Raw genomic sequence first — 15,166 nt, 5'->3', positions numbered from 1 at the left:
ATTGATTTGGGGTAGTTGTGTATTCTTTTCTCATCCTAATTTCTAGGATGTAACTACTGTTACATCAAGTGGTATGAGTGTGAGAAGGGGGATGGCTTCTACTTTTAATAACCGTGCTAGCCCATCAGCCCCTACTCGTGAGTCAGGCCCCTTTTCCCATCTTCTGAGCCACTGACCAGATGTAAAGTATGGAGCAATACTTAAGAGCAGCAGAAAATTCAAAGCATAGTGAATGCACAGGCGTTCTCTATCTGAATACAGGCCTTCTCTCATGCATGGATAAGAGACCCTGTGAGCTAGGACATCTGCTGTCCCTGATCCCAGGGGCTCCCTGGCATTGACAAGGTGGCTGTCCTTTGTCTAGCTACATCTCTGTATCCTGCCTACTATTAAATGTTGCTCTACTGTGCTGTCCCGGAGGCTAAGGAGGGCAATTATAAAGTTAGGTTTGGAGACTGATAGTTTGCTGAAAACTCATTGAGATCTTTCTGTACATAAGTAAAAAATTTCTCTTTATTTCTACTCATTTACATTTATTTCAAGGTATGTCTAAGACTGGAGCTGGAACTAAGTATTAGAGTTAACATTCTTATAAGCTTGTAATGAATAAAACCGGGCCCCACCAAAGATGTTAGCTGAATTTGTTATATGGCAAGTACAAAAGGATGCTTAAAGATTGGTAGAAGTCCTCAAACATTAAGTCATGGTGTCATTGATTCTAGTAACTATGGTGTGACTGAGGCAACAGGAGATACTGTTGAGAATTAGGCATTCTCTGTGGAAGTTGGCTTCACTAAGCACCCTTGAGGTGTCTATATATGTGGCAGCCAAATATGAAGAAATATTAAGATACTGTGGTAAGAGAATCTGGGGTCTTTCCCATCATCCTCCCTAGAAATATCTTATCTTGACACCACTGTCTCCATCAGGACTAGGCTGTGTGGTGATTTCTATCCGACCCAGGCTGAATAGCTGAGGTTCACTAAAATTAACATTAAGTTTGCTTTCCTTTTCAGTGGAGGAAAAGTAAGGCCGAATCATCAATCAGAGACCATTGGTCTAATATGCCTAATGAGGATGAATGAAGAAAGGCAAAAATAGACACATTAGTGTGGGTGGAGGGTTGCCACAGGGCCTCAACCCTACACAAAGAACCACAGGCAACTAAGAAATACTGGGAGGGGGAGAAACCGTCCTCCCCAGGGAAGAGCACACCAGTTGATATCCAGTACCCAGTGATCAGCCCTGCAAAACAATGTTTTCAGCAAGAAAAGCTCCTGTGTTTAGAGGGTCAGTGGCTGTGTGGGAGAACTGGATGGGTGGCCGCCCGGCCTGTGACCCCACTGAACATCTCCCTCAGGGTCTCAAGAGGAAGCTTGCAGAAAATCACCCCATCAGGCCAGAATCTACGGAGATTTCAGGAAACAGTTTAGGTAATTCTGGGGCCCCTCTCACTCTGCGGCTCAGCCATGTTATGTCACCTACACTTGGAAGGGACTTTAAGAGAGCTTCGGAACCCCTGGCTTCCCCTCAGCTTCTGGCCTCCGGGCTGGGCTCTAGACCACCAAGCCTCTTTGGCTAGTCCTTCCTTACAATGTCTCACTGAGTAATGTCTCACCGAGCCCCCCCCCCCACCTGAACACCCTTCCAGGCCTAGTATTCTCAGACATATCTTATCTTACATAATCTAAAACTAACTTTTTTTTCCCCAGACATTATCTTTAATGATTTTTTTTTTCAAACACTTCTAAAAAAGCACTTATCTTCCATGGATACTTTATCAAAGAAATGGGAATGAAGAGACTGCCCTTCTCTTCCCACTCCTATCATCCCTCCCCCATCCCTGGAAACGTCACACATCATTCCAGTATGTTCATTAACCTTCAGTGTCTGCATTGTCCTGTGCCCTGTGTGTGTGTGTGTGTGTGTGTGTGTGTGTGTGTGTGCGTGTGTGTGTGTGCGCGCGCGCGCGCGCGCAGTCCTGTTTTAAGTGCAGTGTTAGCCCTGGAGAAGCACCAACTTCAGCCGCTAACCATAACCTAAGACAGGACATAGTGGTTTTTTGACATCAACCAGATGTTGACCAGATGTGACTATATATTGCTGAAGTATTAGTTGTCAATGGATTTGTAACAGAGTCTTCAGAGTCCTTTTTCATTGGTTTTACTGGTGTACATGTTGTTTTTATTGGATATACTTTTAACAAAATGCTAGACAATTTAACTAGATTTAGGCAATTTTAGAAAAATAAGCACTATGAAGTCTTTTCTTTGACTAAACAAATTACAGTCGTCCCAATTAAACTATTTCAAAACTTAAGCACAAAGGCTGGACGTGCAGAAGTGTATCTTGCTTTAAGCCCATGAAGTTCTGAGAGATTTATTTAAGATAGGTGGTTCTATTGAATGTCCTAAACTAACTTCTAGTAACCTCTCAAAGGAGGCTCTTCCCAAAAGATGCACAGGTCATGACAAAAGAAATCATTACACAGGTTTTGAAGATACTTTAGCATTTCTCCCATGCCCTTAGAATAGAACAAATATCGCTGGACTGTGTATTACCGCCATCCCTCTGAATCTGCCGTGCGTTTGGATCATATGCTACTGTGTCTGCTGGTCTTTCCTAAAGTTGTATTTTATATTCAGAGATGTTGACTTGAGACTACACACCTTTCGTGGCCAAGAGTGACATCTCTTTCCTTTCACTGAATTGTAGGGGTACATTCTAGACAGTATATTTCAATATGTTAAGTATTCATTGATTAGACGCAGTACTTCTACAAGTAGGAACCAGGGGCCTAGTGGTAGTGATGGCTTGATTTCTGACTGTGGTGAGACTCATCAGTCAGGCCCAACTGGATCATCACGTGACTGATGAGCACTGAGATAGGCTGTGCTACATAAAGGGTTTGCATCCAATTTCCAGGAACCTGGCAAGTCAATAGAAGGAACAGGCTACCATGGAAAAATGATATGAAGATATAAAGTAATAAAGACCATATTGGGGCATGGGTCTGGTGTGATCAAATTGCCCAGAGAAAGTAGACATTTATTCTTTTATTTGAATGGCTCAAGATTTCAAATGCTTAAGCAGGGCAAGTATGAAGTCCTTGTCAAGATTAGATCTGGCTCCTGGATTGCTAGTACCCCCCCCCCTGAGTTGGGCCTTAGGGACCCCCTACTTTAAATACCTCATTTAGTGGACAATGCTTAGAAGTGTCTTGACTGAAGAGACATGGCTTCCGCACTTGAATCGCAAACACCATGATTAGATTAGGGTTCTGTAATTGATGCACATGATTGCTTCAGTGAGGCGTGATGAGCAGTCACACCCTTTGACACACTTTTGTGCTACCCTGAGCTGGCTGTGTGGCAATGCTCATTCACCAAATCCAGAGATGCTATATGAGCTTTTTAGGGTGATGTGAACAGGGCTGCCTTGCTCCTGAGCACTTTCCAATAGAAAGTCTGTCTACTTTATTGCAGGGCCCAGAGGTTCCCCCAAGACCGCCTGATAATAATTTGGTATTTGGAGGCTCCTGCATCACTGCAGGAACCAAAGGAGGCTAAATCCAAGCCTGATGGAGGAGAAGAGTTCTATGGTTATCTGCAAATTCTGGCCAGAAAGCATCTTGAAGTCACTCCTTAGCTTCCATAACTAGCCAAGCAAGAAGTTGCCTTCCCAGGACAAAGCAGAGCGTTCTAATGACTAAGCCCCTCAAAGTGTTGTGTCACTATAGACCATCTATAGACCATCTCCTCGCTCGAGCATGATGGCAAGGTGGAGCTGAGGAGCTCAGCAACATCAAGTCTGGAGTTGGTCTTTATTCAACTAGTCTGTGTAGATGTGTCGGAAAACCAAAGCGTCTTACAGCATGGGTGGTTGATCAGTAAGATTTACAAACTACCCAAGGGCAGCTGTGTTACTGTCTTCACCTTGCCTGTTGGGAAAGATTTTGACAGGGTGTAATGGAAGCTTACCTTCAGAGTTGAAAAACAGAAACAAAGCATATTAAACAGGAAAACTCCCAAATCATGTCTTGAGTTGATGGGTGGGGATGTATTTTATCCATAGAATACTTTTGTTCCTAAAATTATGGTTTGTGTGTGCGTGCATGATGTTTCCAAATCAGCCTTGTAACTTAGCTAGGATCATAGGCCTTGCACCTAAATTTAATTAAGACCATCTCTAATACATACCCTCAAATGTTTGTTTTGAAGAACACGCCTGCCCTCTATGCAATGCCTAGGGAGAGCCACTCCCAGAAGCAGATGCATAGCAAGAATTTGGAAGTTTACTTATTTATTTTGGAAGTTTACTTTATTTTCAACAAAATGGACATTTCTCATCTCCCTATAGTGTGTGTGTGTGTGTGTGTGTGTGTGTTCCATGTCTCTTCAGGTACAGGTGTTTGTTTCCCCACGGATCATATGCTTACCAGGCAACTGTACAGACAAGCACAGGCTCGCTATCCTGCAAAGGCGCAGGAAATCGGGTGTTCTCAAGAGAGCAGTTGTGTGACCAGCCGTTGGTCACAGAATCCACGCCTTTTCCTCTTACCTGCCATGTCCACCTTGTCATTTGACTGCCAGCAAAGGGAAGCGAGAGTTTCCACAATCTATAGAGGTTTTCAGCACATTCGAGGAGCCACTTTGAGTACACACGAGCAAAAGCTCTGAGTTCTCTTCAGGGCTCCATTCGCTCCTGACATCAGGGAGCGATGGCTCCGAGGGCTCCATGAGGCCATGTCAGACCTCGGTGCAGTCATCGTATGACTGTCCATTTTAGTGGTCACAGCTAGGATTTGCAAACGGGTAGATAGCTATTTAGAGATTACCCATATCTTTTGCCTATTTTTTTTTTCCTTTTAAAAACACATTTTCTTCTAAGCATTTACTTGACCAGACACAAAATGCTTCGGGAACTGGCAGTGCACCCTGGGAGGCTGCGGCTTGCACTTTAATGAGAAGTTAAGTCTGCTCTGCCCAGCGCAAGGCTGGGACAGAAAGCACATTTACTTTAGGATGCTTAGAAGTTGCTTTGTTTAAGGCACACTGGGTTGGCAACCCATCCTGTGGGGACTGCCATGGCACACTGCTGCATTCTGTAGGTCCCAGTACAATTCTCTGTCCCTTCTGGTACCATGGACCCCACCCCACTGCTAAGTACAACAATTCAATGTTATATTCACTCTCAGCTCCAAAGGAGATGGTAAGAAGCTGTCAAATGATGCTTTAAGAAAGCAACTCGCATCCCCTACAAGAAAGGAAATGAATACATGCTGCATAATTACATCCAAAGTGTAAGCCATATCACAAACTTCGCTTGATGAAGATTTCTTAGCAAACCACTTTCAAGCACATTCATAGCTAAGCAAAATTATCTTCTTGGCATTTCACCAATGGGTGACATTGTTCTAGGAAAATAAAAATAAAGAGCACCCATCATAGGATATTTAAGCTTCCTGGAGAAAACGCTCCCATCCCATGCTTCATAGCCGATAAACAAAAACAATAATGATTGTGGATCTAGGTTGGGAGACCCTGATTTTCCTCCTGAATCATCAGCCTGCCAAGATAAACACACTGGCATGCCGAACACACAAGCATTGCCAGTCTGATTTATCCAAATCATCAGTCATGCTCTGGGGTGTCCCAACAGATAGAAGGTCCCAACGCATTTGGTTTACCAAGACCGAGCCTGGCTGGAGCATCTGCACCAGCAACATGAGACTAGTCAAGTTGCATCTCTTGCACGTGCCAGCCAATCACAGACCTCGGCCAGCCTAGCAAACACAGATAGAAACCAGCAGCCTGCCCCGGTTGCTAAGAAGCACCCACTGCTACCCAGAAGCTCTGGACAGTTAAGTCTTCCTTAAGTAGAGGGGACACAACTACCCTTCATGAACTTTCCTGAAAACCTAGGTTTTGTCCTTGTGGGATGCAGTTGTTTCTGCCTTCCTGGTTCTCCTACGACGGCTGGGCTGCTCCCCAGGCCTGTGTCATACTGGTATCCACCCCACTCCCTGTGGGGCTAACTGTCTCCCTTCATGCTCAGTGAAGTTGCGGTAGGGCTTTCATTGATTCCTTTGTGTTTCCTTTGGCCGTATGTCCTTTCCTTTATGGTTTCGTGAAAAGACTGTAATGTCCCACAGACAGGAAAGTATATGGTAAACAAGTTCATGTATTCGGGTACCATGCACAGAGAGGCAGTCTTAGCATGTGGGTTTAGTGTTGGATTTGGAGCATTTCCTCCAGAGGCTGAGGCTGCAGCCCGGTGTGGTGCTTAGTATGATCTGTCCCACGCGGTGTGTCTGTCGCTGGGGAAATGCTCTACTTTCTGTTGATTATGAGCACTTGGCTTCCCGTGTGGAAGGAAGGACTAGAAGATAGTATCTATCAGAAAGTGAAAAGGAATGCAAGTGTCTGGGTGACTACCTACCCTGACTTTCTCAGGACTGATGCAGTCCCTTCAACAGGGCAAGGCAATTTTAAACCAGGAGAGGCTCAGCCAAGCCACAGTGAGTTGGTCATACTAGTTGGTATAAATCTGATGATTTGTTTTTTCTAGTAGGACAGAATTATGTTTTAGTCACCCAAATTACCTTTAAGTGTCCTAAAATAATTTGAATTAAAAATAAAAAAATAGTAGAAATAATATAGTAGAAAACTTGAAAGATGTAAGAAACAAAGATGACATTTCAGCCACCGATAATCGTATCAGACATAACTGCTGTTGCGTTTATGCGTGCGTGGGGGTGCCTGGTCTTATGAGCAGCCTATCGCTAGCTATCAAGCTTTGTGTGCTCCTGCCTTTATCCACAGGGGGCACTCTTAGTACTTCTATACCGTTTACTGGCAAGTCTGGAAGAAGCAGCTGGGTGTATATTTTCTAGACTGCTGCTTTTAATTTGCTTGACAATACGGAGAGGTTGATGCCCAGTTGGGGCCAGGTCGTGGCTGGCATCAGGTCTGGTTGAAAGGCATCCCAAAGTTAAAGGAAGGTGGCTGGCTCTCTCACAGGCTGTGTCAGAGAAGAGATAGACCCTGTGTTGCGGGTTGGGAAGTCTCTGGAAACTGATGGAAACAGGCCAAAAACCGTGTGTGTGTGGCCACCGTAAGGTGATTTATGACCCCCAATGTTTTTTTGTTCCTCAGTTGAGACCAGCAAGCACTGTGGTCTCCTGTTCTCCAGGTAGCCAGCTGACCCCTTCCAGGAGGTCAAGCCGACAGAATCTCAGATGGCCAGGATGGTTACATCTAAAACACGTTCAGTATCTGGGGATTTCTTTTCTTCCACTTGGTATTCCTGAGTTGAAAAAGGTCATCCAGTAGGTTGGGGGAGGGGGTCCATTGTGGCCATTCAGCCTTACCTAAATTTACTGGAGCTAGCTGTTCAGATTTCCACATTCTTTTCATCACTAAAGGTTTCCTCTTATGATGCTCAGGGGCTGCTCTCAGGCTGGGGTTGCAGCATCAGTAGTGGGGTACACAAGGGTGTTTGGCTGTTGATACTTTAAGGATGACATTGTCAGGATCCATAGATTCAGAAGCAGCCTCTCATGACTCGCAAGAGACTGGTTGCGTGTGGTGGTTTTGAAAAGGGGAAGGATCCTGGGAGAAACCCAATGATGTAAATCTCATCCTGGACTATCACTTACTGCCCGTAGGTACGTGTTGATGTTTTTGGTACTCTGTTGCTTGCTCTTACTTAGTGTATTTCCTTGGCTGTGACGTGGACTGCCCATATGCGTCCAAACAGAACCCAAGGTCAGATTCGCACTGAGCACCACACGGCTCCAGTCTCCCAGCAAAGTGTTTGGTACAGAAAGATCAGTGCTCAGCCCTGTGCTGTGTGACATTAGCAGAACAGCAAGCCTTCAAATTAGGGGATATTTCTGTGAGAGGGGACTACAAGATGCATCTACAGAGATGCCAACTAGGCAGTCTGCTCTAGAGTGGCGGATTTTCAGGTCATTTTATCGTCTTTGATTTTTCACCCTCACCGCAATGCTTCATCCTGGAGTGGCCTCGCTTTCTATCCAAGACGGTTGCCAGCAGGGCTCACCGGTCTCAGGTTTCTCCCCGCTAAGTTTATTTCCGTGAACCCAGACACTGTTGCCTGTCTTGCTCTTCCCTCCTCCCTCCCTGTCTTGGGGTCATGGTGTTACTGGTTTCATTTCTTCCTAGTTCCTAATTCCTTCAATGCCATTACCCGACACTGTAGGAACAAGCAACTATGAATGGGAATACGCTTACTTAGAAGGCCATCCCTTGTCCCCAAGGGCAGTCAGGGGTACATGCTCAGTGAGTGGAGAGCAAACAAATCCCCTACTTATAGGTAAGGCTTTTCATTTCTTAGTACCCTACAATGACCTCCAGAGATCCACACTGCTTTTACAAACAGGAAAACATCATGTTATGAAGATATTGGTGATCTACCTGGCTAAGCCTTGGCATTCTGAACGCCTAAACTTTGGGGCAGGAGACAAGGGCCAAGTAGCAAAGGGAGTAAGATTATCCCCAACTCCCTGAATCTCTCTTCTCTGGGTTTGCATATACCCTGCTATTTCCTGCACATTTTTAACCCTGAGCTTTTGTCAATATGGATCTTAAGGACATTTGAGTCTAATAGTTGATACACTGGAGTTGTCGTTCACGCTGAGATCCCAGGGCGAGCTGCTTCTATTCACTTTGACAAAATGCACATTGCCCCACAGGAAGTCTCTGCAACAGTTTCCACCCTAGCACAAGGAAGAGTTTTAGTTTGTGGAATGGGGCTGGCTTGTGGTTTGGTTAAACTGACTCCATGCTCTATGCATGTTTGGAGAGAGAGAGGATTTTGAGTAAGTGAGTATGGGTTAATGTTCCTCCAGGAGACCTTTATGGTTTCTGGGCTGAATCTGAGCAATGATGCTCCCTCACCATGAGCAACCCCTGCCTCACCTGAACCTGTGGAACCCCAAAGGACAGGCCTATGGGCAGGGTGTGGGCGGGGTATGGATGGAGGTATGGATAGGTGCTTGGATGGGTGTATGGGTAGGGCAATGACGGGGCAGAAAGTTGCTTCATTTTATTTTAGCTCTCATAGCTCGTGCAGCAGAGTGGACTCAAAACAATACATGTGCCATCTTACTCTGTTGAGAGACTCCAATGCTGGCCCACACGTATGTGTGTGTTATCAGTGGGACGTGGAATGTTTTCCCATACTGACATGTTTATGCCATCACTGGAATTTGTGATGTTGACCATTCAGAGCCAAGCACATATACTAACGAATAAAGACAAGAATGTCAGATGTGTGGTCTTCAGTGCCTGGTTTTGTTGCTTAGTAATTATTCTCACTAGACTTGATATAGTCCTGTACTGGGAACCCTGAAAACACCCATGCTGTCCCCTAGAAGTCGTCTCCAGTGTTGACAGAGCGATTGCCAACAGCCCTCTAGATTCCTGCTCTCTCCCCAGATCCCTTTAGACAGGACCATCCCTGGGAGGTGTCAGACTGTCACCTGAAGCATGCAGTTCAGATGGATGGATGCCCAAAAACCTCCGCACCCGAGCAATAATATTTCCACGCCAGATTTAAAAGATGAAATGTAAAAGAAAAAGTCTAGGGTACAAATCTCAGAACCTTAACTGAAGGCACCAACAGGGCTATGAGAGGAGGGGGCATCTGGTAGGACCAGGGTCAGATCCTTTCTTCCCGGAAAAATCTCATTGTTTTTGCGCTGGACACTTGCATTCACGTGTGTGTGTGCGCGCGTGCGTGCGTGCGTGCATGCGTGTGTGTTTTAACACTGCAGTGAGCAACCATTTACTTCAGTGGCTGGAGACATTTAAGTCTCCCTTCCGCCCGTGGCCTGGATCTTATGTAAACCCGCTTTCTGCAAAGCTCTGCTTTGTATACACAAGCAGCTCAGCCGATTGTCTCTCAGTCTTCTGTCCCTTCCTGTGTTCCTGGTCTAATTGTTCTGTCACATTTACCCCACTTCCCTTGCCCGGCACTTGGAGAGGATTCCCTGACCTGGCGCCGCTTTACTCTGCCAGCGTTAGCAGCATCTGCAGCACGGCCGGTCCTTCATCGTTTTACTGCAGTAACTGTGGCTGTGCGTGTGTCTATCACTGCACTAAAAAAATGTGGTCATGCACAGTGTGGGGCAGGGAGAGAGACAGAAACAGAGACAGAGAGCAGTGGGAAGAAGGGAGGGAGGAAAAGGGGGAGGGAGGGAGGGTAAGAGAGAGAGATTTTGCAAAGGATAAAACCTGGGAAGGTGGGTTAGAAAAACTTTTCACTAAATCTAGGGAATTATGTGTGGAAAGGTTCAAGTAAAGCAATCAGTCAAATTCACTAAGAGCTATTACACCTTGTCTTGTTTCCCACACATCTGGAGACTTAGATCCAGCCTTACACTGGCTAGTTAAAGATGCAGATTGAACTTTAGGTTATTCTATACTCACCCTGCTTGCCCCTTCAGACTAAAAGTGTCTTTGTAATGTCCATGTCCACTACATTTAAACCTCCTGTATCTAATATGTACTCCTTCTCTCTCCCAGGCCTGATGATTATATTTTCACATTAAAATAATCACCCAGTGCTCCGGCATAGATCCTTTAATCTGTACAACAGGTGAGAAGATTAAAGCTCAGAGAGAGATCTCATGGATGGGAGAGTTTCTGTCCTGGGACTCCAGGAGTCAAGCTCTTTCAGGCTTTGCTCATCCGTCCTAGGCAGAATTAAGCCCTACAAGTTTCTACCTCTGCCAGAGGAATGGCAGGGTTGATGCTGCACCTTCCACATGAACTTGTAGATGCTGGAAGATGCTCATCTCCAACATGGAGGCCGAGGGATACCTCCTTGGAAAGTAATCAACTTGACACTGGAGGAAAAGGCTCAGGTAGTAGGCAGGCCTCAAAATGCTGTTGTAAAGGGTTGGTATGGTCTTCCCACCAACAGCAATGGTTTCTGTCTCACTAAAGTAGTAGCTCTCAACCCTTTAATATAGTTCCTCATGTGTGGTGACCCTAATCATAAATTATTGACTTTATAACTGTGATTTTGCTACAGTTATGAACTGAATGTAAGTATCTGTGTTTGCCTGTGGTCTTTCCTGTGGCCTTCCTTCTGAAAGGGTTGTTTGACCCCCAAAGGCATCGCAACCCACAGGTAGCGAACCACTGCACTAGAGTCTTTACCATAAGTCCCAAAGTATTGCAAATAGCAAGTCCTTAGATTTGCTTTTTGCTAATTAAAATCATGCAATTTCCCCCTCTTTTTTTATTTTTATGCAAAACCCATTCTGAAACATTTGCCTTTTTTTTTCTCTTGAATTTTTAAAAAGTGAATTTAGTCCTATGCAACTAGCATGCCATGCTTCCTAGATCAGTTTGAGATCCATCTCAAGAACCTTGTGTTTGCAGGGGCACCTTGTGCTGTACCGTGTTAGGGAGTTTCTCTAGACAATGCTATGATGGCTAAATACCTATAGCACCTGTTCAGTCTGGACTTCTCCAGCTGGACAGAGGAAAGATAGCCTCTGAGAGTATCTTCTCATCCACGCTCTGCAGACAGGACAGCTTCGAGTGTCTGGGAAGACTGGTCAGTGGGTCTTGGGCAGATCCCTGTTCCTCATTCTCTCACACCTCATTGAAAGGCTTGCACCATTTTGTCAGTCTTTAGGGGTTCCCTTTAAAAGCAAGAGTTGGCACTTATTTCTTGAGCGTGACTAGGGACTCTATAGAGCCAGGGGACTACGCTGTAGACATTTGTGTCACACCTGCATGGGACTTTGCATTTGTCTTTGAATCGTTAGACTAACATGTTCACTCCAAAGCTATCATCTAACAAGCTGTGTCTGGGCTTGGGAGAGGCAGATGAGTCCCCGTGTCCTGGTTAACCAGAATGAATACTTGTTTTCTGACCCAGAGTGATAACTTAGAAAAGGCCAGCACTGAGATTCCACGTTACTCAATTCCAGCTCGAAGTCCACAGAGGCAAACACAAACACAATATAAATACTGTTTACCGGAGAATCCCAGCCTGTGGACCCAGCTTGTCTATAGCATAAACTTGCAGACTTGGTGACGCCCCGGGGTTGTGGGGGTGCAGTCAGAGAGCAACCTGCAAAGACTAATTAAAAAGAGGCTTTGGAGGAAAGTGGCTGAAAGATTCCAAACAGAATTTTCTGGGTCCCCCCACCCCAGCCTGGGGGTGGGCGCTGTGTGTTTGTATGTGTCTAGATACATTTGCCTGTATGGAGAATTCTCCTACTGAGATGGGATAAACACATCCCTGGCTAGTATGACCCTGTGGGACCTTTAATAACAAAACAGCAGGATGGGGGAGGCAGGGGCTGTGGATGGAAGTTCAGAGCAGGCGCAGTGCGCGAGCTGTACATCTTCTGCATGGTCAACATCTAGTCAGGGAGTTGATTCTTACCCATTATTCAGTGGCCGCGCTCATGGGCAAAACTGAGAACTGAGACTGTGTGCAGAAAGAAACTCTTATTGACAGTTTTGTGAGTCCGTAATCACGGGCTGTTCGATGAGCAGACGAGGACTTTGACAACTTCCAAAGGCACAGCACCCGGTAGGCAGGTGAATAGCTGGCTGAACGATACACAGGATGCATCTAGCTTTTCTTTTCTTTTTTTTTTAATTTTATTTAATTTTATATAACAAAGTCCAATTAAATGAAAACAAACATTTATACACAATATTTGGGAATTTGGGCGTCGTTCTTTCCAAGCTACTTCCTGCTGGTAAGGGGCGCTGTCGCATCTAGCTTTTCATCTTGCTACAGTGTTGGGGGGACATCTCTACCTCGCAGGGCTTCAGGCATGGGTAGCCTATGATTCCAGCAGCAGCAGCAGCAGCAGCAGGGGCTAGGCCACCTTCCCTATGGAATTACATGTTAACTGCTGCTGCGGCCATGCCTGTTCACGGCTGAGTTTAAAGTTATTTTTCCTCCCGAGCCATTGGCATTTTGACAGTTCTCCTATGTAATTCAGTGAACTGGGTTTCCAGTATGTTCTGCACTCAAGAGAACAAATTCTTAGAGGCTTCATACTGAAGATCTGAGTGTGAGTTTCCTCTGGAGAATAGCTGGGATGCGGGACATAGATGATTCTAGAAAGAAACCCAAATGAATAAGAATGTGAAGAATAATTATTAAAACTATTTGGGAGGAAAAAAGTAGAAAAGTCGCTATGCACAGTGACCTCTGAACAATGATCACGGAGAGGACTTGATGTCGGGGTACAAGATGGCACTGAGCGAGAGTTGTGGGAGCCGCCTGCTAGCAGGGTGAAGCATAGAAGTTTCCAAATAAGAGTTCAAGCCCCTGGGGTGTGTCAGAGGGCTCCTTTCTAGGACCTCATAAAATTGTGAACGGATCAGGGGTTATAGTGCCAAGATTTGTACTGACTAATACAGCATTACAAGCTTTAAATATCAGCTGATACTTAATTTTGTCAGAAACACAATGATAACTAATATGTATTTTATAGTTTAAACATCCTAGCATCTGGGAGATGGTGAGATGGTTCGGCCAGTAAGATGCTTGCCACTCAAACATGGGGACCTGAGTTTGGGTCGCCAGCCCCAATGTAAGTGGCCAGTCATTGGTGAACTATGCACTGGGGGAGGGTGGGGGGGAAGGAGAGAAGCAGACCTTTGTCTTGCTGGCCAGATAGGCCAGCCAGACTGGACTGTGAGCTATAAATTCAGTGAGAGATCTTGTCTCCAGGAAAGGTGGAGGGTGGTTGGCCTTTGACCTCCACAGGAGCCTATACACATGCACATATAAAAACAATGTGCACATATGTGTATCACATATACAAAACGTGCTAGCATTTCTACGTTGTACTACATACATATTTTTTTCTTTATCTGTGCCGTGGCTCTACGCAATAGGTACTATTGCTTTAACTTCATAGAAGAAAACAAGTCACAGAGAATTTAGACAAGCTGCCCAAAGGTATGTGGCTAATAGGCTGAAGGCCATGATTTGAACCTTTGTGACTATAGAATTCATTCATAACACAGCTCTATACCAGAACGCACTCCTTCCCATTCAAACAGGCTTTGAGGCAGTGTACACTGGAAAATTTGATAACCTTGTAAGATGGGTAATCTCTCTGAAAACGTGACTTACCTATAATTTAAGTCATCAATTTCTTTTCCTACGATAAAAGGTTATTGCATTCTAAACAGAGTTTGACAATATGAGATTGTGGTGGGAAATGACCCCAAATGGTAAAGGCCAGTGTCTTGTGACATCACTTTAATGGAGAGACGCATGATGCCAACTGTGTTTCCTTGAGAGGTGAGGGTAAAAGCAACATTGTGTCTTTTTGCTTAAGGCTCCACCCGACTGACTTCTTTTTTAAAAACACAATAAATGTACCTAATTGGAGAGCCAGAGAGAGCAGGAGGGAGAGGGAGAAGGATACTGAAACAGAGAGAGAGGGAAGGAGACAGAGACAGTGGGGGGGACGGAGAGGGGGGGAAGCAGAGTGACACAGATAGAGAGATCGCACATGCATAACTAGGGATTCTTTCCAAGAATCAAGTCCTTGCATTTGAACCATCATTTATTAATTTTGATCAGCAGGAGATGAGGCCAGAGAACCTGTATTGTTGCAAATCCCCTGATGACTCATGTTTGTCTGTCAGTGTGTGGCCTGTCTTTCCCAGGCCACACAGGCTGTGGAGGGGAGAAGCCCATGATGCTGGGTGAGCCTGGCAGAAGCCTCCGGAGGATGAGCGTGCACTTTTGTTAGCAGATACTGGATGTCTCCTTTGCCGGTGTTTTACTGTCCTCTTTGGTCTGGATTCTTCTCCAGGTTTCCACAGATGACAATATAGGAATTATGACTGGGGGGTATAATACACAGGAACAGGATGTCCCCATTCCTTAAGAGGCACTTACGAGACAGTTGTCACTCTAGGCACAAGTGTAGTATTTCAAATGACTCTGGCTTCTAAACAATCACCATCACAAAGGACTTTGACTATTTGATCTATTTAGGAGTCCCGGGTTCTCCATGTACCAACAAAGCAACTGATTTGAGAAAGGGGCCAACAGTAAACAGGTGAGATGGAATGCCCGTGTTTATTTTCCCACTCACACTTTGTGAGGTCACTAAAGTTCAGTAACTGCTAAACTA

The 15,166-nt window shown here is 45.2% G+C and overlaps 1 protein-coding gene across 1 annotated transcript in view; it reads left to right on the top strand.

The window, feature by feature from the left end:
* The window catches only part of Ntrk2 (neurotrophic receptor tyrosine kinase 2), a 320,583-nt gene that overhangs the window by 177,991 nt on the left and 127,426 nt on the right, over positions 1-15,166 (top strand). The window lies entirely within an intron of this gene.

Source organism: Phodopus roborovskii, unplaced genomic scaffold (assembly GCF_943737965.1).
Source record: "Phodopus roborovskii unplaced genomic scaffold, PHOROB, whole genome shotgun sequence".
In the NCBI taxonomy this organism is placed as follows: domain Eukaryota; kingdom Metazoa; phylum Chordata; class Mammalia; order Rodentia; family Cricetidae; genus Phodopus; species Phodopus roborovskii.
Note: the sequence above shows the minus strand (reverse complement) of the source record. Positions and strands in the feature narration are given on the sequence as shown.